The following is a 27,423-nucleotide window of genomic DNA, read 5'->3' on the forward strand; positions in this document are numbered from 1 at the left end:
GCTGTCACTAAAAAACACAATGTCCAATCTCTCCCAAAGGTCGCAGGTGTGATGAGACTCGAGCTTGGAAATGTTTGTTATGCTATTTGTCAATAATGGTTAGAGCGCCACCTAGTGGCATGACTATAATCCTGGTTGAATAAGATGAAATGTTAGCTGGTGATTAAAAGCATGAAATCCATCAATGTGACATCACATCGGACGTGCCGGTTTGAGGTGTTGGCAGTGGCTCGACGTGCCGGGGGTGCGAGGGCCCTCATAACGCTGCTTGCAGCTTTAATTATTATTATTATTATTATTCACCCCAAACAAGGGCCTTTTTGAGGGCCTAAACATGCTCAAAAACTCATGAAATTTTGCACACATGCCAGGTCTGGTGAAAAATTTTGTATTTTAATGGTTTTACATATGAGCACTGGGAAATGGCTCTACAGCGCCACCTATGCCTTGTTAAATGCAGCCCTACGACCACATCGTTTGAGCTACATGTATGAAATTTGGCACACATGTGTATCATGCCAAGACGAACAAAAAAGTCAGTGGGCCCATTGACGCAAACCCAACAGGAAGTCCGCCATTTGGAAGAGAAGGTGACATTTTGGCTCTAATTTTGCCATTTCCATGTCTCGAACTTTTGCGAACTCCTCCTTGGGGTTTGATTTCATAACCTTCATATTTGGTCAGTGTCAACTACACCCTTGTGCCATGTTAAATTGGGGAGCTTTTGAGTTTTCACAATACTATGAGGCCGTGGCGCCATGGCGAATTTCGATGACTCGCCATGAAAATCTTATTGCCTCTCATTTTGTCATACATTTTCTGACCTTGACCAAAGTGAACACATATGATAAGGCTCCACCCCTGAACATATTTCAACTGCCATATTTGACACCAGGGACAGCGCCACCTAGTGGGAACAGGAAATGTCATGTTTTACACTTTGGGGTACAGTATTGTGATGGGTGACATCTGCAGCCTCAAATTTCTCCAGGAAAGCCTTAAGGAGTTGGTCTTGGGTTACAGTGAAAACTGTGACTTTTCGCAAAAGGGTGTGACACCAGCGGCATGGCGAACTTTGATGTCACGCCATGAAGAAACAAATTAGTATAACTCAATGAAATCCAGTCTGATCAGTACCAGACTTTACAGGCATGATGACAGACCCGCCCTGAACAGATTGATGTGCCCATTGTCGGGAATACGGACAGCGCCACCTAGTGGGAACAGGAAATGTCATGGCTTTAATTTTGTTGTACTGATTTTCACAGGTTCATCGTGGCCACCTCAAAAGCGGTGAATATCACCATCAGTCCCTTGTGATGCTTCAGTGCAAAAATTGTGACTTTAAACTGAACGCCGCACCCTGGTGGCAACGCGGTTCACCATGAAAGATGAAGTGGCTTTTGAGGGGCTTGGAAAGTTTAAAAAGTCTTGAAATTTGGCGCACACCTCCAATGTGGTTAAGGCTTTGTTGTTATGTGATCATTTTCATTGAATATCCCAAAATGGCTCCACAGCGCCCCCTACAAAATTTAAAAATCACAGCCCCTGCTCTGTGTTTTATTTATGAGTCTGAAACCTGGTAAGCTTATAGGAGATATCAAGATGTACAAAAAAGTCTCTTGGAGCAATATCCCAAATCCAACAGGAAGTCAGCCATTTTAAAATGAATGTGCAATTTTGGCAACATTTTCCCCTCTTTTCAGGCATCGTTCTTTGACGAACTCCTCCAAGGGATTTCATCAGATTGGACCGATCTGCAGTTTGTGGAATCTAAAGACCTTTGTGATGTTAAATTGCGAAGCTTTTTACGTCCAGGGAAACGGGGTGGTTATGGCGGCACGTGGAGTTTCAATCACTCGCCAAAAAGCAGTAATCTGCTGTCACTCAAAAACACAATGTCCAATCTCTCCCAAACGTCTCAGGTGTGATGAGATTCGAGCTTGGAAGTGTTTGTTATGCCATTTGTACATAATGGTTAGAGCGCCACCTAGTGGAACGACTAACTAATCATGAATGAATGAGTTGAAATGTTAGCTGGTGGTTAAATGCATGAATTCCATCAATGTGACATCAGATCGGACGTGCTGGTTGTAGGTGTTGGGCGTGGCTCGACGCGCCGGGGGTGCAAGGGCCCTCATAACGCTGCTTGCAGCTTTAATTATTATTATTATTATTCACCCCAAACAAGGGCCTTTTTGAGGGCCTAAACATGCTCAAAAACTCATGAAATTTTGCACACATGCCAGGTTTGGTGAAAAATTTTGTATTTTAATGGTTTTACATATGAGCACTGGGAAATGGCTCTACAGCGCCACCTATGCCTTGTTAAATGCAGCCCTACGACCACATCGTTTGAGCTACATGTATGAAATTTGGCACACATGTGTATCATGCCAAGACGAACAAAAAAGTCTGTGGGTCCATTGACGCAAACCCAACAGGAAGTCCGCCATTTGGAAGAGAAGGTGACATTTTGGCTCTAATTTTGCCATTTCCATGCCTCGAACTTTAACGAACTCCTCCTTGGGATTTGGTCCTATAAGCTTCAAATTTGGACAGTGTCAACTACACCCTTGTGCCATGTTAAATTGCGGAGCTTTTGAGTTTTCACAATACCATGAGGCCGTGGCGCCATGGCGAATTTTGATGACTCGCCATGAAAATCTTATTGCCTCTCATTCTGTCATACATGTTCCGATCTGGACCAAAGAGCACACATATGATAAGGCTCCACCCCTGAACATATTTCAACTGCCATATTTGACATCAAGGACAGCGCCACCTAGTGGGAACAGGAAATGTCATGTTTTACACTTTGGGGTACAGTATTGTGATGGGTGACATCTGCAGCCTCAAATTTCTCCAGGAAAGCCTTAAGGAGTTGGTCTTGGGTTACAGTGAAAACTGTGAGTTTTCGCCAAAGGGTGTGACCCCAGCAGCATGGCGAACTTTGATGTCACGCCATGAAGAAACAAATTAGTATAACTCAATGAAATCCAGTCTGATCAGTACCAGACTTTACAGGCATGATGTCAGACCCGCCCTGAACAGATTGATATGCCCATTGTCGGAAATACGGACAGCGCCACCTAGTGGCAACAGGAAATGTCATGGCTTTAACTTTGTTGTACTGATTTTCACAGGTTGATCGTGGCCACCTCAAAAGCGGTGAATATCACCATCAGTCCCTCGTGATGCTTCAGTGCAAAAATTGTGACTTTAAACTGAACGGCGCACCCTGGTGGCAACGCGGTTCATCATGAAAGATGAAGTGGCTTTTGAGGGGCTTGGAAAGTTTATAGAGGCTTGAAATTTGGCACACACCTCCAAATGGATGAAGGCATTGTTGTTATGTAACCATTTTCCTTGAATAGCGCAAAATGGCTCCACAGCGCCCCCTACAATATTTCAAAACATCAGCCCCTGCTCTGTGTTTCATCTATGAGTCTGACACTTGGTAAGCTTGTGTAAGATATCAAGGTGTACAAAAAAGTCTCTTGGAGCAATATCCCAAATCCAACAGGAAGTCAGCCATTTTAAAATTAATGTGTAATTTTGATGACATTTTCCCCCCTTTTCAGGCCTCATACTTTGACGAACTCCTCCAAGGGATTTCATCATATTGAAGCATTCTTCAGTGTGTAGAATCTAAAGACCTTTGTGATGTTAAATTGCGAAGCTTTTTCCGTTCAGGGAAACGGGGTGGTCATGGCGGCACGTAGAGTTTCAATCACTCGCAAAAAGCAGTAATCTGCTGTCACTAAAAAACACAATGTCCAATCTCTCCCAAAGGTCGCAGGTGTGATGAGACTCGAGCTTGGAAATGTTTGTTATGCTATTTGTCAATAATGGTTAGAGCGCCACCTAGTGGCATGACTATAATCCTGGTTGAATAAGATGAAATGTTAGCTGGTGATTAAAAGCATGAAATCCATCAATGTGACATCACATCGGACGTGCCGGTTTGAGGTGTTGGCAGTGGCTCGACGTGCCGGGGGTGCGAGGGCCCTCATAACGCTGCTTGCAGCTTTAATTATTATTATTATTATTATTATTATTATTATTATTATTATTATTATTATTATTATTATTCACCCCAAACAAGGGCCTTTTTGAGGGCCTAAACATGCTCAAAAACTCATGAAATTTTGCACACATGCCAGGTCTGGTGAAAAATTTTGTATTTTAATGGTTTTACATATGAGCACTGGGAAATGGCTCTACAGCGCCACCTATGCCTTGTTAAATGCAGCCCTACGACCACATCGTTTGAGCTACATGTATGAAATTTGGCACACATGTGTATCATGCCAAGACGAACAAAAAAGTCAGTGGGCCCATTGACGCAAACCCAACAGGAAGTCCGCCATTTGGAAGAGAAGGTGACATTTTGGCTCTAATTTTGCCATTTCCATGTCTCGAACTTTTGCGAACTCCTCCTTGGGGTTTGATTTCATAACCTTCATATTTGGTCAGTGTCAACTACACCCTTGTGCCATGTTAAATTGGGGAGCTTTTGAGTTTTCACAATACTATGAGGCCGTGGCGCCATGGCGAATTTCGATGACTCGCCATGAAAATCTTATTGCCTCTCATTTTGTCATACATTTTCTGACCTTGACCAAAGTGAACACATATGATAAGGCTCCACCCCTGAACATATTTCAACTGCCATATTTGACACCAGGGACAGCGCCACCTAGTGGGAACAGGAAATGTCATGTTTTACACTTTGGGGTACAGTATTGTGATGGGTGACATCTGCAGCCTCAAATTTCTCCAGGAAAGCCTTAAGGAGTTGGTCTTGGGTTACAGTGAAAACTGTGACTTTTCGCAAAAGGGTGTGACACCAGCGGCATGGCGAACTTTGATGTCACGCCATGAAGAAACAAATTAGTATAACTCAATGAAATCCAGTCTGATCAGTACCAGACTTTACAGGCATGATGACAGACCCGCCCTGAACAGATTGATGTGCCCATTGTCGGGAATACGGACAGCGCCACCTAGTGGGAACAGGAAATGTCATGGCTTTAATTTTGTTGTACTGATTTTCACAGGTTCATCGTGGCCACCTCAAAAGCGGTGAATATCACCATCAGTCCCTTGTGATGCTTCAGTGCAAAAATTGTGACTTTAAACTGAACGCCGCACCCTGGTGGCAACGCGGTTCACCATGAAAGATGAAGTGGCTTTTGAGGGGCTTGGAAAGTTTAAAAAGTCTTGAAATTTGGCGCACACCTCCAATGTGGTTAAGGCTTTGTTGTTATGTGATCATTTTCATTGAATATCCCAAAATGGCTCCACAGCGCCCCCTACAAAATTTAAAAATCACAGCCCCTGCTCTGTGTTTTATTTATGAGTCTGAAACCTGGTAAGCTTATAGGAGATATCAAGATGTACAAAAAAGTCTCTTGGAGCAATATCCCAAATCCAACAGGAAGTCAGCCATTTTAAAATGAATGTGCAATTTTGGCAACATTTTCCCCTCTTTTCAGGCATCGTTCTTTGACGAACTCCTCCAAGGGATTTCATCAGATTGGACCGATCTGCAGTTTGTGGAATCTAAAGACCTTTGTGATGTTAAATTGCGAAGCTTTTTACGTCCAGGGAAACGGGGTGGTTATGGCGGCACGTGGAGTTTCAATCACTCGCCAAAAAGCAGTAATCTGCTGTCACTCAAAAACACAATGTCCAATCTCTCCCAAACGTCTCAGGTGTGATGAGATTCGAGCTTGGAAGTGTTTGTTATGCCATTTGTACATAATGGTTAGAGCGCCACCTAGTGGAACGACTAACTAATCATGAATGAATGAGTTGAAATGTTAGCTGGTGGTTAAATGCATGAATTCCATCAATGTGACATCAGATCGGACGTGCTGGTTGTAGGTGTTGGGCGTGGCTCGACGCGCCGGGGGTGCGAGGGCCCTCATAACGCTGCTTGCAGCTTTAATTAGGGCCCGAGCACTGAGAGTGCGAAGGCCCTATTGTATCTGCTCCGTTTCTTATTATTATTATTATTATTATTATTATTATTATTATTATTCACCCCAAACAAGGGCCTTTTTGAGGGCCTAAACATGCTCAAAAACTCATGAAATTTTGCACACATGCCAGGTCTGGTGAAAAATTTTGTATTTTAATGGTTTTACATATGAGCACTGGGAAATGGCTCTACAGCGCCACCTATGCCTTGTTAAATGCAGCCCTACGACCACATCGTTTCAGCTACATGTATGAAATTTGGCACACATGTGTATCATGCCAAGACGAACAAAAAAGTCTGTGGGCCCATTGACGCAAACCCAACAGGAAGTCCGCCATTTGGAAGAGAAGGTGACATTTTGGCTCTAATTTTGCCATTTCCATGCCTCGAACTTTTGCGAACTCCTCCTTGGGGTTTCATTTCATAACCTTCAAATTTGGACAGTGTCAACTACACCCTTGTGCCATGTTAAATTGCGGAGCTTTTGAGTTTTCACAATACTATGAGGCCGTGGCGCCATGGCGAATTTCGATGACTCGCCATGAAAATCTTATTGCCTCTCATTTTGTCATACATTTTCTGACCTTGACCAAAGTGAACACATATGATAAGGCTCCACCCCTGAACATATTTCAAGTGCCATATTTGACATAAGGGCCAGCGCCACCTAGTGGGAACAGGAAATGTCATGTTTTACACTTTGGGGTACAGTATTGCGATGGGTGACATCTGCAGCCTCATATTTCTCCAGAAAACCCTTAAGGAGTTGGTCTTGGGTTACAGTGAAAACTGTGACTTTTCGCAAAAGGGTGTGACCCCAGCAGCATGGCGAACTTTGATGTCTCGCCATGAAGAAACAAATTAGTATAACTCAATGAAATCCAGTCTGATCAGTACCAGACTTTACAGGCATGAAGTCAGACCCGCCCTGAACAGATTGATGTGCCCATTGTCGGGAATACGGACAGCGCCACCTAGTGGGAACAGGAAATGTCATGGCTTTAATTTTGTTGTACTGATTTTCACAGGTTCATCGTGGCCACCTCAAAAGCGGTGAATATCACCATCAGTCCCTTGTGATGCTTCAGTGCAAAAATTGTGACTTTAAACTGAACGCCGCACCCTGGTGGCAATGCAGTTCACCATGAAAGATGAAGTGGCTTTTGAGGGGCTTGGAAAGTTTAAAAAGTCTTGAAATTTGGCGCACACCTCCAATGTGGTTAAGGCTTTGTTGTTATGTGATCATTTTCATTGAATATCCCAAAATGGCTCCACAGCGCCCCCTACAAAATTTCAAAATCACAGCCCCTGCTCTGTGTTTTATGTATGAGTCTGAAACCTGGTAAGCTTATAGGAGATATCAAGATGTACAAAAAAGTCTCTTGGAGCAATATCCCAAATCCAACAGGAAGTCAGCCATTTTAAAATTAATGTGCAATTTTGGCAACATTTTCCCCTCTTTTCAGGCATCGTTCTTTGACGAACTCCTCCAAGGGATTTCATCATATTGCACTATTCTTCAGTGTGTGGAATCCAAAGACCTTTGTGTTGTTAAATTGCGAAGCTTTTTACGTTCAGGGAAACGGGGTGGTTATGGCGGCACGTAGACTCTCAATCACTCGCCAAAACGCAGTAATCTGCTGTTACTCAAAAACACAATGTCCAATCTCACCCAAAGGTCGCAGGCATAATGAGACTCGAGTTCGGAAATGTTTGTTATGCCATTTGTACATAATAGTTAGAGCGCCACCTAGTGGAACGACTAGCTAATCATGAATGAATGAGTTGAAATGTTAGCTGGTGGTTAAATGCATGAATTCCATCAATGTGACATCAGATCGGACGTGCTGGTTTTAGGTGTTGGGCGTGGCTCGACGCGCCGGGGGTGCGAGGGCCCTCATAACGCTGCTTGCAGCTTTAATTATTATTATTATTATTCACCCCAAACAAGGGCCTTTTTGAGGGCCTAAACATGCTCAAAAACTCATGAAATTTTGCACACATGCCAGGTTTGGTGAAAAATTTTGTATTTTAATGGTTTTACATATGAGCACTGGGAAATGGCTCTACAGCGCCACCTATGCCTTGTTAAATGCAGCCCTACGACCACATCGTTTGAGCTACATGTATGAAATTTGGCACACATGTGTATCATGCCAAGACGAACAAAAAAGTCTGTGGGTCCATTGACGCAAACCCAACAGGAAATCCGCCATTTGGAAGAGAAGGTGACATTTTGGCTCTAATTTTGCCATTTCCATGCCTCGAACTTTAACGAACTCCTCCTTGGGATTTGGTCCTATAAGCTTCAAATTTGGACAGTGTCAACTACACCCTTGTGCCATGTTAAATTGCGGAGCTTTTGAGTTTTCACAATACCATGAGGCCGTGGCGCCATGGCGAATTTTGATGACTCGCCATGAAAATCTTATTGCCTCTCATTCTGTCATACATGTTCCGATCTGGACCAAAGAGCACACATATGATAAGGCTCCACCCCTGAACATATTTCAACTGCCATATTTGACATCAAGGACAGCGCCACCTAGTGGGAACAGGAAATGTCATGTTTTACACTTTGGGGTACAGTATTGTGATGGGTGACATCTGCAGCCTCAAATTTCTCCAGGAAAGCCTTAAGGAGTTGGTCTTGGGTTACAGTGAAAACTGTGAGTTTTCGCCAAAGGGTGTGACCCCAGCAGCATGGCGAACTTTGATGTCACGCCATGAAGAAACAAATTAGTATAACTCAATGAAATCCAGTCTGATCAGTACCAGACTTTACAGGCATGATGTCAGACCCGCCCTGAACAGATTGATATGCCCATTGTCGGAAATACGGACAGCGCCACCTAGTGGCAACAGGAAATGTCATGGCTTTAACTTTGTTGTACTGATTTTCACAGGTTGATCGTGGCCACCTCAAAAGCGGTGAATATCACCATCAGTCCCTCGTGATGCTTCAGTGCAAAAATTGTGACTTTAAACTGAACGGCGCACCCTGGTGGCAACGCGGTTCATCATGAAAGATGAAGTGGCTTTTGAGGGGCTTGGAAAGTTTATAGAGGCTTGAAATTTGGCACACACCTCCAAATGGATGAAGGCATTGTTGTTATGTAACCATTTTCCTTGAATAGCGCAAAATGGCTCCACAGCGCCCCCTACAATATTTCAAAACATCAGCCCCTGCTCTGTGTTTCATCTATGAGTCTGACACTTGGTAAGCTTGTGTAAGATATCAAGGTGTACAAAAAAGTCTCTTGGAGCAATATCCCAAATCCAACAGGAAGTCAGCCATTTTAAAATTAATGTGTAATTTTGATGACATTTTCCCCCCTTTTCAGGCCTCATACTTTGACGAACTCCTCCAAGGGATTTCATCATATTGAAGCATTCTTCAGTGTGTAGAATCTAAAGACCTTTGTGATGTTAAATTGCGAAGCTTTTTCCGTTCAGGGAAACGGGGTGGTCATGGCGGCACGTAGAGTTTCAATCACTCGCAAAAAGCAGTAATCTGCTGTCACTAAAAAACACAATGTCCAATCTCTCCCAAAGGTCGCAGGTGTGATGAGACTCGAGCTTGGAAATGTTTGTTATGCTATTTGTCAATAATGGTTAGAGCGCCACCTAGTGGCATGACTATAATCCTGGTTGAATAAGATGAAATGTTAGCTGGTGATTAAAAGCATGAAATCCATCAATGTGACATCACATCGGACGTGCCGGTTTGAGGTGTTGGCAGTGGCTCGACGTGCCGGGGGTGCGAGGGCCCTCATAACGCTGCTTGCAGCTTTAATTATTATTATTATTATTATTATTATTATTATTCAGGCGAAACAAGGGCCTTTTTGAGGGCCTAAACATGCTCAAAAACTCATGAAATTTTGCACACATGCCAGGTCTGGTGAAAAATTTTGTATTTTAATGGTTTTACATATAAGCACTGGGAAATGGCTCTAGAGCGCCACCTATGCCTTGTTAAATGCAGCCCTACGACCACATCGTTTGAGCTACATGTATGAAATTTGGCACACATGTGTATCATGCCAAGACGAACAAAAAAGTCAGTGGGCCCATTGACGCAAACCCAACAGGAAGTCCGCCATTTGGAAGAGAAGGTGACATTTTGGCTCTAATTTTGCCATTTCCATGCCTCGAACTTTTGCGAACTCCTCCTTGGGGTTTCATTTCATAACCTTCATATTTGGTCAGTGTCAACTACACCCTTGTGCCATGTTAAATTGCGGAGCTTTTGAGTTTTCACAATACTATGAGGCCGTGGCGCCATGGCGAATTTCGATGACTCGCCATGAAAATCTTATTGCCTCTCATTTTGTCATACATTTTCTGACCTTGACCAAAGTGAACACATATGATAAGGCTCCACCCCTAAACGTATTTCAACTGCCATATTTGACATCAAGGACAGCGCCACCTAGTGGGAACAGGAAATGTCATGTTTTACACTTTGGGGTACAGTATAGTGATGGGTGACATCTGCAGCCTCAAATTTCTCCAGAAAAGCCTTAAGGAGTTGGTCTTGGGTTACAGTGAAAACTGTGACTTTTCGCAAAAGGGTGTGACCCCAGCAGCATGGCGAACTTTGATGTCACGCCATGAAGAAACAAATTAGTATAACTCAATGAAATCCAGTCTGATCAGTACCAGACTTTACAGGCATGATGACAGACCCGCCCTGAACAGATTGATGTGCCCATTGTCGGGAATACGGACAGCGCCACCTAGTGGGAACAGGAAATGTCATGGCTTTAATTTTGTTGTACTGATTTTCACAGGTTCATCGTGGCCACCTCAAAAGCGGTGAATATCACCATCAGTCCCTTGTGATGCTTCAGTGCAAAAATTGTGACTTTAAACTGAACGCCGCACCCTGGTGGCAACGCGGTTCACCATGAAAGATGAAGTGGCTTTTGAGGGGCTTGGAAAGTTTAAAAAGTCTTGAAATTTGGCGCACACCTCCAATGTGGTTAAGGCTTTGTTGTTATGTGATCATTTTCATTGAATATCCCAAAATGGCTCCACAGCGCCCCCTACAAAATTTCAAAATCACAGCCCCTGCTCTGTGTTTTATGTATGAGTCTGAAACCTGGTAAGCTTATAGGAGATATCAAGATGTACAAAAAAGTCTCTTGGAGCAATATCCCAAATCCAACAGGAAGTCAGCCATTTTAAAATTAATGTGCAATTTTGGCAACATTTTCCCCTCTTTTCAGGCATCGTTCTTTGACGAACTCCTCCAAGGGATTTCATCAGATTGGACCGATCTGCAGTTTGTGGAATCTAAAGACCTTTGTGATGTTAAATTGCGAAGCTTTTTACGTCCAGGGAAACGGGGTGGTTATGGCGGCACGTGGAGTTTCAATCACTCGCCAAAAAGCAGTAATCTGCTGTCACTCAAAAACACAATGTCCAATCTCTCCCAAACGTCTCAGGTGTGATGAGACTCGAGCTTGGAAGTGTTTGTTATGCCATTTGTACATAATGGTTAGAGCGCCACCTAGTGGAACGACTAACTAATCATGAATGAATGAGTTGAAATGTTAGCTGGTGGTTAAATGCATGAATTCCATCAATGTGACATCAGATCGGACGTGCTGGTTTTAGGTGTTGGGCGTGGCTCGACGCGCCGGGGGTGCGAGGGCCCTCATAACGCTGCTTGCAGCTTTAATTATTAGGGCCCGAGCACTGAGAGTGCGAAGGCCCTATTGTATCTGCTCCGTTTCTTATTATTATTATTATTAGGGCCCGAGCACTGAGAGTGCGAAGGCCCTATTGTATCTGCTCCGTTTCTTATTATTATTATTATTATTATTCACCCCAAACAAGGGCCTTTTTGAGGGCCTAAACATGCTCAAAAACTCATGAAATTTTGCACACATGCCAGGTTTGGTGAAAAATTTTGTATTTTAATGGTTTTACATATGAGCACTGGGAAATGGCTCTACAGCGCCACCTATGCCTTGTTAAATGCAGCCCTACGACCACATCGTTTGAGCTACATGTATGAAATTTGGCACACATGTGTATCATGCCAAGACGAACAAAAAAGTCTGTGGGCCCATTGACGCAAACCCAACAGGAAGTCCGCCATTTGGAAGAGAAGGTGACATTTTGGCTCTAATTTTGCCATTTCCATGCCTCGAACTTTAACGAACTCCTCCTTGGGATTTGGTCCTATAAGCTTCAAATTTGGACAGTGTCAACTACACCCTTGTGCCATGTTAAATTGCGGAGCTTTTGAGTTTTCACAATAGTATGAGGCCGTGGCGCCATGGCGAATTTTGATGACTCGCCATGAAAATCTTATTGCCTCTCATTCTGTCATACATGTTCCGATCTGGACCAAAGAGCACACATATGATAAGGCTCCACCCCTGAACATATTTCAACTGCCATATTTGACATCAAGGACAGCGCCACCTAGTGGGAACAGGAAATGTCATGTTTTACACTTTGGGGTACAGTATTGTGATGGGTGACATCTGCAGCCTCAAATTTCTCCAGGAAAGCCTTAAGGAGTTGGTCTTGGGTTACAGTGAAAACTGTGACTTTTCACGAAAGGGTGTGACCCCAGCAGCATGGCGAACTTTGATGTCACGCCATGAAGAAACAAATTAGTATAACTCAATGAAATCCAGTCTGATCAGTACCAGACTTTACAGGCATGATGTCAGACCCGCCCTGAACAGATTGATATGCCCATTGTCGGAAATACGGACAGCGCCACCTAGTGGCAACAGGAAATGTCATGTCTTACACTTTGTTGTACTGATTTTCACAGGTTGATCGTGGCCACCTCAAAAGCGGTGAATATCACCATCAGTCCCTCGTGATGCTTCAGTGCAAAAATTGTGACTTTAAACTGAACGGCGCACCCTGGTGGCAACGCGGTTCATCATGAAAGATGAAGTGGCTTTTGAGGGGCTTGGAAAGTTTATAGAGGCTTGAAATTTGGCACACACCTCCAAATGGATGAAGGCATTGTTGTTATGTAACCATTTTCCTTGAATAGCGCAAAATGGCTCCACAGCGCCCCCTACAATATTTCAAAACATCAGCCCCTGCTCTGTGTTTCATCTATGAGTCTGACACTTGGTAAGCTTGTGTAAGATATCAAGGTGTACAAAAAAGTCTCTTGGAGCAATATCCCAAATCCAACAGGAAGTCAGCCATTTTAAAATTAATGTGTAATTTTGATGACATTTTCCCCCCTTTTCAGGCCTCATACTTTGACGAACTCCTCCAAGGGATTTCATCATATTGAACCATTCTTCAGTGTGTAGAATCTAAAGACCTTTGTGATGTTAAATTGCGAAGCTTTTTCCGTTCAGGGAAACGGGGTGGTCATGGCGGCACGTAGAGTTTCAATCACTCGCAAAAAGCAGTAATCTGCTGTCACTAAAAAACACAATGTCCAATCTCTCCCAAAGGTCGCAGGTGTGATGAGACTCGAGCTTGGAAATGTTTGTTATGCTATTTGTCAATAATGGTTAGAGCGCCACCTAGTGGCATGACTATAATCCTGGTTGAATAAGATGAAATGTTAGCTGGTGATTAAAAGCATGAAATCCATCAATGTGACATCACATCGGACGTGCCGGTTTGAGGTGTTGGCAGTGGCTCGACGTGCCGGGGGTGCGAGGGCCCTCATAACGCTGCTTGCAGCTTTAATTATTAGGGCCCGAGCACTGAGAGTGCGAAGGCCCTATTGTATCTGCTCCGTTTCTTATTATTATTATTATTATTATTATTATTATTATTATTATTATTATTATTATTATTATTATTCACCCCAAACAAGGGCCTTTTTGAGGGCCTAAACATGCTCAAAAACTCATGAAATTTTGCACACATGCCAGGTCTGGTGAAAAATTTTGTATTTTAATGGTTTTACATATGAGCACTGGGAAATGGCTCTACAGCGCCACCTATGCCTTGTTAAATGCAGCCCTACGACCACATCGTTTGAGCTACATGTATGAAATTTGGCACACATGTGTATCATGCCAAGACGAACAAAAAAGTCAGTGGGCCCATTGACGCAAACCCAACAGGAAGTCCGCCATTTGGAAGTGAAGCTGACATTTTGGCTCTAATTTTGCCATTTCCATGCCTCGAACTTTAACGAACTCCTCCTTGGGATTTGGTCGTATAAGCTTCATATTTGGTCAGTGCCAACTACACCCTTGTGCCATGTTAAATTGCGGAGCTTTTGAGTTTTCACAATACTATGAGGCCGTGGCGCCATGGCGAATTTCGATGACTCGCCATGAAAATCTTATTGCCTCTCATTTTGTCATACAATTTCTGACCTTGACCAAAGTGAACACATATGATAAGGCTCCAGCCCTGAACATATTTCAACTGCCATATTTGACATCAAGGACAGCGCCACCTAGTGGGAACAGGAAATGTCATGTTTTACACTTTGGGGTACAGTATAGTGATGGGTGACATCTGCAGCCTCAAATTTCTCCAGGAAAGCCTTAAGGAGTTGGTCTTGGGTTACAGTGAAAACTGTGAGTTTTCGCGAAAGGGTGTGACCCCAGCAGCATGGCGAACTTTGATGTCACGCCATGAAGAAACAAATTAGTATAACTCAATGAAATCCAGTCTGATCAGTACCAGACTTTACAGGCATGATGTCAGACGCGCCCTGAACAGATTGATGTGCCCATTGTCAGGAATATGAAGAGCGCCACCTAGTGGGAACAGGAAATGTCATGTCTTACACTTTGTTGTACTGATTTTCACAGGTTCATTGTGGCCACCTCAAAAGCGGTGAATATCACCATCAGTCCTTCATGATGCTTTAGTGCAAAAATTGTGAGTTTAAACTGAACGGCGCACCCTGGTGGCAACGCTGTTCACCATGAAAAATGAAGTGGCTTTTGAGGGGCTTGGAAAGTTTAAAAAGTCTTGAAATTTGGCGCACACCTCCAATGTGCATAAGGCTTTGTTGTTATGTGATCATTTTCATTGAATAGCGCAAAATGGCTCCACAGCGCCCCCTACGAAATTTCAAAACATCAGCCCCAGCTCTGTGTTTTATGTATGAGTCTTAAACCTGGTAAGCTTATAGGAGATATCAAGATGTACAAAAAAGTCTCTTGGAGCAATATCCCAAATCCAACAGGAAGTCAGCCATTTTAAAATTCATGTGTAATTTTGATGACATTTTCCCCCCTTTTCAGGCCTCATACTTTGACGAACTCCTCCAAGGGATTTCATCAGATTGGACCGATCTGCAGTTTGTGGAATCTAAAGACCTTTGTGATGTTAAATTGCGAAGCTTTTTACGTCCAGGGAAACGGGGTGGTTATGGCGGCACTTAGAGTTTGAATCACTCGCCAAAAAGCAGTAATCTGCTGTCACTCAAAAACACAATGTCCAATCTCTCCCAAACGTCTCAGGTGTGATGAGACTCGAGCTTGGAAGTGTTTGTTATGCCATTTGTACATAATGGTTAGAGCGCCACCTAGTGGAACGACTAACTAATCATGAATGAATGAGTTGAAATGTTAGCTGGTGGTTAAATGCATGAATTCCATCAATGTGACATCAGATCGGACGTGCTGGTTTTAGGTGTTGGGCGTGGCTCGACGCGCCGGGGGTGCGAGGGCCCTCATAACGCTGCTTGCAGCTTTAATTATTATTATTATTATTCACCCCAAACAAGGGCCTTTTTGAGGGCCTAAACATGCTCAAAAACTCATGAAATTTTGCACACATGCCAGGTCTGGTGAAAAATTTTGTATTTTAATGGTTTTACATATGAGCACTGGGAAATGGCTCTAGAGCGCCACCTATGCCTTGTTAAATGCAGCCCTACGACCACATCGTTTGAGCTACATGTATGAAATTTGGCACCCATGTGTATCATGCCAAGACGAACAAAAAAGTCTGTGGGCCCATTGACGCAAACCCAACAGGAAGTCCGCCATTTGGAAGAGAAGGTGACATTTTGGCTCTAATTTTGCCATTTCCATGCCTCGAACTTTAACGAACTCCTCCTTGGGATTTGGTCCTATAAGCTTCAAATTTGGACAGTGTCAACTACACCCTTGTGCCATGTTAAATTGCGGAGCTTTTGAGTTTTCACAATAGTATGAGGCCGTGGCGCCATGGCGAATTTTGATGACTCGCCATGAAAATCTTATTGCCTCTCATTCTGTCATACATGTTCCGATCTGGACCAAAGAGCACACATATGATAAGGCTCCACCCCTGAACATATTTCAACTGCCATATTTGACATCAAGGACAGCGCCACCTAGTGGGAACAGGAAATGTCATGTTTTACACTTTGGGGTACAGTATTGTGATGGGTGACATCTGCAGCCTCAAATTTCTCCAGGAAAGCCTTAAGGAGTTGGTCTTGGGTTACAGTGAAAACTGTGACTTTTCACGAAAGGGTGTGACCCCAGCAGCATGGCGAACTTTGATGTCACGCCATGAAGAAACAAATTAGTATAACTCAATGAAATCCAGTCTGATCAGTACCAGACTTTACAGGCATGATGTCAGACCCGCCCTGAACAGATTGATATGCCCACTGTCGGAAATACGGACAGCGCCACCTAGTGGCAACAGGAAATGTCATGGCTTTAACTTTGTTGTACTGATTTTCACAGGTTGATCGTGGCCACCTCAAAAGCGGTGAATATCACCATCAGTCCCTCGTGATGCTTCAGTGCAAAAATTGTGAGTTTAAACTGAACGGCGCACCCTGGTGGCAACGCGGTTCATCATGAAAGATGAAGTGGCTTTTGAGGGGCTTGGAAAGTTTATAGAGGCTTGAAATTTGGCACACACCTCCAAATGGATGAAGGCATTGTTGTTTTGTAACCATTTTCCTTGAATAGCGCAAAATGGCTCCACAGCGCCCCCTACAAAATTTCAAAACCACAGCCCCAGCTCTGTGTTTTATGTATGAATCTGAAACCTGGTAGGCTTATAGGAGATATCAAGATGTACAAAAAAGTCTCTTGGAGCAATATCCCAAATCCAACAGGAAGTCAGCCATTTTAAAATTAATGTGTAATTTTGATGACATTTTCCCCCCTTTTCAGGCCTCATACTTTGACGAACTCCTCCAAGGGATTTCATCATATTGAAGCATTCTTCAGTGTGTAGAATCTAAAGACCTTTGTGATGTTAAATTGCGAAGCTTTTTCCTTTCAGGGAAACGGGGTGGTCATGGCGGCACGTAGAGTTTCAATCACTCGCAAAAAGCAGTAATCTGCTGTCACTAAAAAACACAATGTCCAATCTCTCCCAAAGGTCGCAGGTGTGATGAGACTCGAGCTTGGAAATGTTTGTTATGCTATTTGTCAATAATGGTTAGAGCGCCACCTAGTGGCATGACTATAATCCTGGTTGAATAAGATGAAATGTTAGCTGGTGATTAAAAGCATGAAATCCATCAATGTGACATCACATCGGACGTGCCGGTTTGAGGTGTTGGCAGTGGCTCGACGTGCCGGGGGTGCGAGGGCCCTCATAACGCTGCTTGCAGCTTTAATTATTATTATTATTATTATTCACCCCAAACAAGGGCCTTAAAAGTCTTGGGGCCCATTGACGCAAACCCAACAGGAAGTCCGCCATTTGGAAGAGAAGGTGACATTTTGGCTCTAATTTTGCCATTTCCATGCCTCGAACTTTTGCGAACTCCTCCTTGGGGTTTGATTTCATGACCTTCAAATTTGGACAGTGTCAACTACACCCTTGTGCCATGTTAAATTGCGGAGCTTTTGAGTTTTCACAATAGTATGAGGCCGTGGCGCCATGGCGAATTTTGATGACTCGCCATGAAAATCTTATTGCCTCTCATTCTGTCATACATGTTCCGATCTGGACCAAAGAGCACACATATGATAAGGCTCCACCCCTGAACATATTTCAACTGCCATATTTGACATCAAGGACAGCGCCACCTAGTGGGAACAGGAAATGTCATGTTTTACACTTTGGGGTACAGTATTGTGATGGGTGACATCTGCAGCCTCAAATTTCTCCAGGAAAGCCTTAAGGAGTTGGTCTTGGGTTACAGTGAAAACTGTGACTTTTCACGAAAGGGTGTGACCCCAGCAGCATGGCGAACTTTGATGTCACGCCATGAAGAAACAAATTAGTATAACTCAATGAAATCCAGTCTGATCAGTACCAGACTTTACAGGCATGATGTCAGACCCGCCCTGAACAGATTGATATGCCCATTGTCGGAAATACGGACAGCGCCACCTAGTGGCAACAGGAAATGTCATGGCTTTAACTTTGTTGTACTGATTTTCACAGGTTGATCGTGGCCACCTCAAAAGCGGTGAATATCACCATCAGTCCCTCGTGATGCTTCAGTGCAAAAATTGTGACTTTAAACTGAACGGCGCACCCTGGTGGCAACGCGGTTCATCATGAAAGATGATGTGGCTTTTGAGGGGCTTGGAAAGTTTATAGAGGCTTGAAATTTGGCACACACCTCCAAATGGATGAAGGCATTGTTGTTATGTAACCATTTTCCTTGAATAGCGCAAAATGGCTCCACAGCGCCCCCTACAATATTTCAAAACATCAGCCCCTGCTCTGTGTTTCATCTATGAGTCTGACACTTGGTAAGCTTGTGTAAGATATCAAGATGTACAAAAAAGTCTCTTGGAGCAATATCCCAAATCCAACAGGAAGTCAGCCATTTTAAAATTAATGTGTAATTTTGATGACATTTTCCCCCCTTTTCAGGCCTCATACTTTGACGAACTCCTCCAAGGGATTTCATCATATTGAAGCATTCTTCAGTGTGTAGAATCTAAAGACCTTTGTGATGTTAAATTGTGAAGCTTTTTCCGTTCAGGGAAACGGGGTGGTCATAGCGGCACGTAGAGTTTCAATCACTCGCAAAAAGCAGTAATCTGCTGTCACTAAAAAACACAATGTCCAATCTCTCCCAAAGGTCGCAGGTGTGATGAGACTCGAGCTTGGAAATGTTTGTTATGCTATTTGTCAATAATGGTTAGAGCGCCACCTAGTGGCATGACTATAATCCTGGTTGAATAAGATGAAATGTTAGCTGGTGATTAAAAGCATGAAATCCATCAATGTGACATCACATCGGACGTGCCGGTTTGAGGTGTTGGCAGTGGCTCGACGTGCCGGGGGTGCGAGGGCCCTCATAACGCTGCTTGCAGCTTTAATTAGGGCCCGAGCACTGAGAGTGCGAAGGCCCTATTGTATCTGCTCCGTTTCTTATTAGGGCCCGAGCACCGAGAGTGCGAAGGCCCTATTGTATCTGCTCCGTTTCTTATTATTATTATTATTAGGGCCCGAGCACTGAGAGTGCGAAGGCCCTATTGTATCTGCTCCGTTTCTTATTATTATTATTATTATTATTATTATTATTATTATTATTATTATTATTATTATTATTATTCACCCCAAACAAGGGCCTTTTTGAGGGCCTAAACATGCTCAAAAACTCATGAAATTTTGCACACATGCCAGGTCTGGTGAAAAATTTTGTATTTTAATGGTTTTACATATGAGCACTGGGAAATGGCTCTACAGCGCCACCTATGCCTTGTTAAATGCAGCCCTACGACCACATGGTTTGAGCTACATGTATGAAATTTGGCACACATGTGTATCATGCCGAGTCGAAGAAAAAAGTCTGTGGGCCCATTGATGCAAACCCAACAGGAAGTCCGCCATTTAGAAGAGAAGGTGACATTTTGGCTCTAATTTTGCCATTTCCATGCCTCGAACTTTTGCGAACTCCTCCTTGGGATTTGGTTGTATAAGCTTCATCTTTGGTCAGTGTCAACTACACACCTGGGCCATGTTAAATTGCGGAGCTTTTGAGTTTTCACAATACTATGAGGCCGTGGCGCCATGGCGAATTTCGATGACTCGCCATGAAAATCTTATTGCCTCTCATTTTGTCATACATTTTCTGACCTTGACCAAAGTGAACACATATGATAAGGCTCCACCCCTGAACATATTTCAACTGCCATATTTGACACCAGGGACAGCGCCACCTAGTGGGAACAGGAAATGTCATGTTTTACACTTTGGGGTACAGTATAGTGATGGGTGACACCTGCAGCCTCAAATTTCTCCAGGAAAGCCTTAAGGAGTTGGTCTTGGGTTACAGTGAAAACTGTGACTTTTCGCAAAAGGGTGTGACACCAGCGGCATGGCGAACTTTGATGTCACGCCATGAAGAAACAAATTAGTATAACTCAATGAAATCCAGTCTGATCAGTACCAGACTTTACAGGCATGATGTCAGACCCGCCCTGAACAGATTGATGTGCCCATTGTCGGGAATACGTACAGCGCCACCTAGTGGCAACAGGAAATGTCATGGCTTTAATTTTGTTGTACTGATTTTCACAGGTTCATCGTGGCCACCTCAAAAGCGGTGAATATCAACATCAGTCCCTCGTGATGCTTCAGTGCAAAAATTGTGACTTTAAACTGAACGGCGCACCCTGGTGGCAACGCTGTTCAACATGAAAGATGAGGTGGCTTTTGAGGGGCTTGCAAGTTTATAGAGGCTTGAAATTTGGCCCACACCTCCAAATGGATGAAGGCTTTGTTGTCATGTGATCATTTTCATTGAATAGCGCGAAATTGCTCCACAGCGCCCCCTACAAAATTTCAAAACAACAGCCCCAGCTCTGTGTTTCATCTATGAGTCTGAAACCTGGTAAGCTTATGGAAAATATCAAGATGTACAAAAAAGTCTCTTGGAGCAATATCCCAAATCCAACAGGAAGTCAGCCATTTTAAAATTAATGTGCAATTTTGGCGACATTTTCCCCTCTTTTCAGGCTTCATACTTTGACGAACTCCTCCAAGGGATTTCATCATATTGAACCATTCTCCAGTGTGTGGAATCTAAAGACCTTTGTGATGTTAAATTGCGAAGCTTTTTACGTTCAAGGAAACGGGGTGGTCATGGCGGCACGTGGAGTTTCAATCACTGGCCAAAAAGCAGTAATATGCTGTCACTCAAAGACACAAAGTCCAATCTCTCCCAAAGGTCGCAGGCGTGATGAGACTCGAGCTCGGAAATGTTTGTTATGCCCTTTGTCTATAATGTTTAGAGCGCCACCTAGTGGGACGACTATACTCATGGTTGAACCAAATGAAATGTTAGCTGGTGGTTAAATGCATGAATTCCATCAATGTGACATCAGATCGGAGGTGCTGGTTTTAGGTGTTGGGCGTGGCTCGACGCGCCGGGGGTGCGAGGGCCCTCATAACGCTGCTTGCAGCTTTAATTATTATTATTATTATTATTCACCCCAAACAAGGGCCTTTTTGAGGGCCTAAACATGCTCAAAAACTCATGAAATTTTGCACACATGCCAGGTCTGGTGAAAAATTTTGTATTTTAATGGTTTTACATATGAGCACTGGGAAATGGCTCTACAGCGCCACCTATGCCTTGTTAAATGCAGCCCTACGACCACATCGTTTGAGCTACATGTATGAAATTTGGCACACATGTGTATCATGCCAAGACGAACAAAAAAGTCTGTGGGCCCATTGACGCAAACCCAACAGGAAGTCCGCCATTTGGAAGCGAAGGTGACATTTTGGCTCTAATTTTGCCATTTCCATGCCTCGAACTTTTGCGAACTCCTCCTTGGGGTTTCATTTCATAACCTTCAAATTTGGACAGTGTCAACTACACCCTTGTGCCATGTTAAATTGCGGAGCTTTTGAGTTTTCACAATACTATGAGGCCGTGGCGCCATGGCGAATTTCGATGACTCGCCATGAAAATCTTATTGCCTCTCATTCTGTCATACATGTTCCGATCTGGACCAAAGAGCACACATATGATAAGGCTCCACCCCTGAACATATTTCAACTGCCATATTTGACATCAAGGACAGCGCCACCTAGTGGGAACAGGAAATGTCATGTTTTACACTTTGGGGTACAGTATAGTGATGGGTGACATCTGCAGCCTCAAATTTCTCCAGGAAAGCCTTAAGGAGTTGGTCTTGGGTTACAGTGAAAACTGTGACTTTTCGCGAAAGGGTGTGACCCCAGCAGCATGGCGAACTTTGATGTCACGCCATGAAGAAACAAATTAGTATAACTCAATGAAATCCAGTCTGATCAGTACCAGACTTTACAGGCATGATGTCAGACCCGCCCTGAACAGATTGATGTGCCCATTGTCGGAAATACGGACAGCGCCACCTAGTGGCAACAGGAAATGTCATGGCTTTAATTTTGTTGTACTGATTTTCACAGGTTCATCTTGGCCACCTCAAAAGCGGTGAATATCACCATCAGTCCCTCGTGATGCTTCAGTGCAAAAATTGTGACTTTAAACTGAACGGCGCACCCTGGTGGCAACGCTGTTCACCATGAAAAATGAAGTGGCTTTTGAGGGGGTTGGAAAGTTTATAGAGGCTTGAAATTTGGCGCACACCTCCATTGTGCTTAAGGCTTTGTTGTTATGTGATCATTTTCATTGAATAGCGCAAAATGGCTCCACAGCGCCCCCTACAAAATTTCAAAACCACAGCCCCAGCTCTGTGTTTTATGTATGAGTCTGAAACCTGGTAAGCTTATAGGAGATATCAAGATGTACAAAAAAGTCTCTTGGAGCAATATCCCAAATCCAACAGGAAGTCAGCCATTTTAAAATTAATGTGTAATTTTTGTGACATTTTCCCCACTTTCCAGGCACCGTTCTTTGACGAACTCCTCCAAGGGATTTCACCATATTGAACCAATCTCCAGTGTGTGGAATCTAAAGACCTTTGTGATGTTAAATTGCGAAGCTTTTTACGTTCAGGGAAATGGGGTGGTCATGGCGGCATGTGGAGTTTCAGTCACTCGCCAAAAAGCAGTAATCTGCTGTCACTCAAAATCAAAATGTCCAATATGTCCCAAAGGTCGCAGGCGTGATGAGACTCGAGCTCGGAAATGTTTGTTATGCCATTTGTCAGTAATGGTTAGAGCGCCACCTAGTGGGACGACTATAATCATGATTGAATGAGATGAAATGTTAGCTGGTGGTTGAATGCATGAATTTCATCAATGTGACATCAGATCGGAGGTGCTGGTTGTAGGTGTTGGGCGTAGCTCGACGCGATTTTGCGCACGCGTCAGGTCTGGTGAAAATTTACGTATTTTAATGGTTTTACATATGAGCACTGGGAAATGGCTCTAGAGCGCCACCTATGCCTTGTTAAATGCAGCGCTACGACCACATCGTTTGAGCTACATGTATGAAATTTGGCACACATGTGTATCATGCCAAGACGAACAAAAAAGTCTGTGGGCCCATTGACGCAAACCTAACAGGAAGTCCGCCATTTTGGATTGAAGGTGACATTTTGGGTCTGATTTTACCGTTTCCATGCCTTGAACTTTAACGAACTCCTCCTTGGGATTTGGTCGCATAAGCTTCAAATTTGGACAGTGTCAACTACACCCTTGTGCCATGTTAAATTGCGGAGCTTTTGAGTTTTCACAATACTATGAGGCCGTGGCGCCATGGCGAATTTCGATGACTCGCCATGAAAATCTTATTGCCTCTCATTCTGTCATACATGTTCCGATCTGGACCAAAGAGCACACATATGATAAGGCTCCACCCCTGAACATATTTCAACTGCCATATTTGACATCAAGGACAGCGCCACCTAGTGGGAACAGGAAATGTCATGTTTTACACTTTGGGGTACAGTATAGTGATGGGTGACATCTGCAGCCTCAAATTTCTCCAGGAAAGCCTTAAGGAGTTGGTCTTGGGTTACAGTGAAAACTGTGAGTTTTCGCAAAAGGGTGTGACCCCAGCAGCATGGCGAACTTTGATGTCACACCATGAAGAAACAAATTAGTATAACTCAATGAAATCAAGTCTGATCAGTACCAGACTTTAGAGGCATGATGTCAGACCCGCCCTGAACAGATTGATGTGCCCATTGTCGGAAATACGGACAGCGCCACCTAGTGGCAACAGGAAATGTCATGGCTTTAATTTTGTTGTACTGATTTTCACAGGTTCATCGTGGCCACCTCAAAAGCGGTGAATATCACCATCAGTCCCTCGTGATGCTTCAGTGCAAAAATTGTGACTTTAAACTGAACGGCGCACCCTGGTGGCAACGCGGTTCATCATGAAAGATGAAGTGGCTTTTGAGGGGCTTGGAAAGTATATAGAGGCTTGAAATTTGGCACACACCTCCAAATGGATGAAGGCTTTGTTGTCATGTGATCATTTTCATTGAATAGCGCGAAATGGCTCCACAGCGCCCCCTACGAAATTTCAAAACCACAGCCCCAGCTCTGTGTTTCATCTATGAGTCTGAAACCTGGTAAGCTTATAGGAGATATCAAGATGTACAAAAAAGTCTCTTGGAGCAATATCCCAAATCCAACAGGAAGTCAGCCATTTTAAAATTAATGTGCAATTTTGGCAACATTTTCCCATCTTTTCAGGCATCGTTCTTTGACGAACTCCTCCAAGGGATTTCATCAGATTGCACTATTCTTCAGTGTGTGGAATCCAAAGACCTTTGTGTTGTTAAATTGCGAAGCTTTTTAATTTCAGGGAAACGGGGTGGTTATGGCGGCACGTAGACTCTCAATCACTCGCCAAAACGCATTAATCTGCTGTTACTCAAAAACACAATGTCCAATCTTACCCAAAGGTCGCAGGCATAATGAGACTCGAGTTCGGAAATGTTTGTTATGCCATTTGTACATAATGGTTAGAGTGCCACCTAGTGGAACGACTAGCTAATCATGAATGAATGAGTTGAAATGTTAGCTGGTGGTTAAATGCATGAATTCCATCAATGTGACATCAGATTGGACGTGCTGGTTTTAGGTGTTGGCAGTGGCTCGACGTGCCGGGGGTGCGAGGGCCCTCATAACGCTGCTTGCAGCTTTAATTATTATTATTATTATTATTTCGGCAAATGAATTGGCCGTTTGAGGGCCTAAACATGCTCGAAAACTCATGAAATTTTGCACACGCGTCAGGTCTGGTGAAAATTTACGTATTTTAATGTTCTCAGACATGGCCAGGGAAAATTAGCTCAGTAGCGCCACCTAGAAAAATGAAAAACGCGAGCCCCCGATATGGGTATGACCTACATGTTTGAAAGTCGGTACACCTATATAACGTTCAGAGTTGAACAAAAAAGTCTATTATGGCAATGTCCTAAACCCAACAGGAAGTCCGCCATTTTGGATTGAAGGTGACATTTTGGCTCTGATTTTACCGTTTCCATGCCTCGAATTTTAACGAACTCCTCCTTGGGGTTTGATTTCATAACCTTCATATTTGGTCAGTGCCAACTACACCCTTGTGCCATGTTAAATTGCGGAGCTTTTGAGTTTTCACAATACCATGAGGCCGTGGCGCCACGGCGAATTTCGATGACTCGCCATGAAAATCTTATTGCCTCTCATTTTGTCATACATTTTCTGACCTTGACCAAAGTGAACACATATGATAAGGCTCCACCCCTGAACATATTTCAACTGCCATATTTGACATCAAGGACAGCGCCACCTAGTGGGAACAGGAAATGTCATGTTTTACACTTTGGGGTACAGTATAGTGATGGGTGACATCTGCAGCCTCAAATTTCTCCAGGAAAGCCTTAAGGAGTTGGTCTTGGGGTACAGTGAAAACTGTGGCTTTTCACGAAAGGGTGTGACCTCAGCAGCATGGCGAACTTTGATATCTCGCCATGAAGAAACAAATTAGTATAACTCCATGAAATCCAGTCTGATTAGTACCAGACTTTACAGGCATGATGTCACACCCGCCCTGAACAGATTGATGTGCCCATTGTCAGGAATATGAAGAGCGCCACCTAGTGGGAACAGGAAATGTCATGTCTTACACTTTGTTGTACTGATTTTCACAGGTTCATAGTGGCCACCTCAAAAGCGGTGAATATCACCATCAGTCCTTGATGATGCTTTAGTGCAAAAATTGTGACTTTAAACTGAACGGCGCACCCTGGTGGCAACGCTGTTCACCATGAAAAATGAAGTGGCTTTTGAGGGGCTTGGAAAGTTTATAGAGGCTTGAAATTTGGCACACACCTCCATTGTGCTTAAGGCTTTGTTGTTATGTGATCATTTTCATTGAATAGCGCAAAATGGCTCCACAGCGCCCCCTACAAAATTTCAAAACATCAGCCCCAGCTCTGTGTTTTATGTATGAGTCTGAAACCTGGTAAGCTTATAGGAGATATCAAGATGTACAAAAAAGTCTCTTGGAGCAATATCCCAAATCCAACAGGAAGTCAGCCATTTTAAAATTAATGTGAAATTTTTGTGACATTTTCCCCTCTTTCCAGGTACCGTTCTTTGACGAACTCCTCCAAGGGATTTCATCATATTGAACCAATCTCCAGTGTGTGGAATCTAAAGACCTTTGTGATGTTAAATTGCGAAGGTTTTTACGTTCAGGGAAACGGGGTGGTCATGGCGGCATGTGGAGTTTCAGTCACTCGCCAAAAAGCAGTAATCTGCTGTCACTCAAAATCAAAATGTCCAATATGTCCCAAAGGTCGCAGGCGTGATGAGACTCGAGCTCGGAAATGTTTGTTATGCCATTTGTCAGTAATGGTTAGAGCACCACCTAGTGGGACGACTATAATCATGATTGAATGAGATGAAATGTTAGCTGGTGGTTGAATGCATGAATGTCATTAATGTGCAGAGCGTTCTCACTCCCGAGGCGTAACATGTCGACGTTTTGTCACGTCCCGCGGCGTTCCTGAGGAACGCGAAAGGAGACCTTCGGCGTTCTTATGGTACGCGGCGGGTTATGGCTGGAATCCAGTGCAATGACGCTCCCGCGGTAGTAGACGTTCCAGCCCTGTATTCCAGCCCTAAACCTAACCTTATCCCTAGCCCTGACCATAACCTTATTCCTGACCTTATCCAGGACTTTAATGATGTTAAATAGCGTGTTTCTAAGCGATTTGAAGAAAAAGAGCGAACATGTGTAGGTTCAGTCCAGACGGTTCTCATATTTCCTCTTTTTCCGAGGTCGTCATTTAGGAACGTGGTGGGTAGCCGAAAACGTAATATGGTGACGATTTGTCACCTAGCGTAAAATGTTACGCTTTGGGAGTGAGAACGGGTTGTAATGTGACATCAGATCGGAGGTGCTGGTTGTAGGTGTTGGGCGTAGCTCGACGCGATGGGGTGCGAGGGCCCTCATAACGCTGCTTGCAGCTTTAATTATTATTATTATTATTATTATTTCGGCAAATGAATTGGCCGTTTGAGGGCCTAAACATGCTCGAAAACTCATGAAATTTTGCACACGCGTCAGGTCTGGTGAAAATTTACGTATTTTAATGTTCTCAGACATGGCCAGGGAAAATTAGCTCAGTAGCGCCACCTAG

General features: G+C 43.6%; 1 long non-coding RNA gene across 1 annotated transcript in view; it reads right to left on the reverse strand.

The window, feature by feature from the left end:
- Positions 1–27,159, reverse strand: part of LOC309717093 — a 189,650-nt gene extending 162,491 nt beyond the window's left edge. Inside the window, exon 1 of the long non-coding RNA XR_014279623.1 lies at positions 27,097–27,159. This is a non-coding gene — a long non-coding RNA (uncharacterized lncRNA). The remainder of the gene's footprint in view (positions 1–27,096) is intronic.
- Positions 27,160–27,423: the final 264 nt, after the last annotated feature.

This window comes from Aulonocara stuartgranti (assembly GCF_965226115.1).
Source record: "Aulonocara stuartgranti genome assembly, chromosome: 11".
Classification (NCBI taxonomy): Eukaryota; Metazoa; Chordata; class Actinopteri; order Cichliformes; family Cichlidae; genus Aulonocara; species Aulonocara stuartgranti.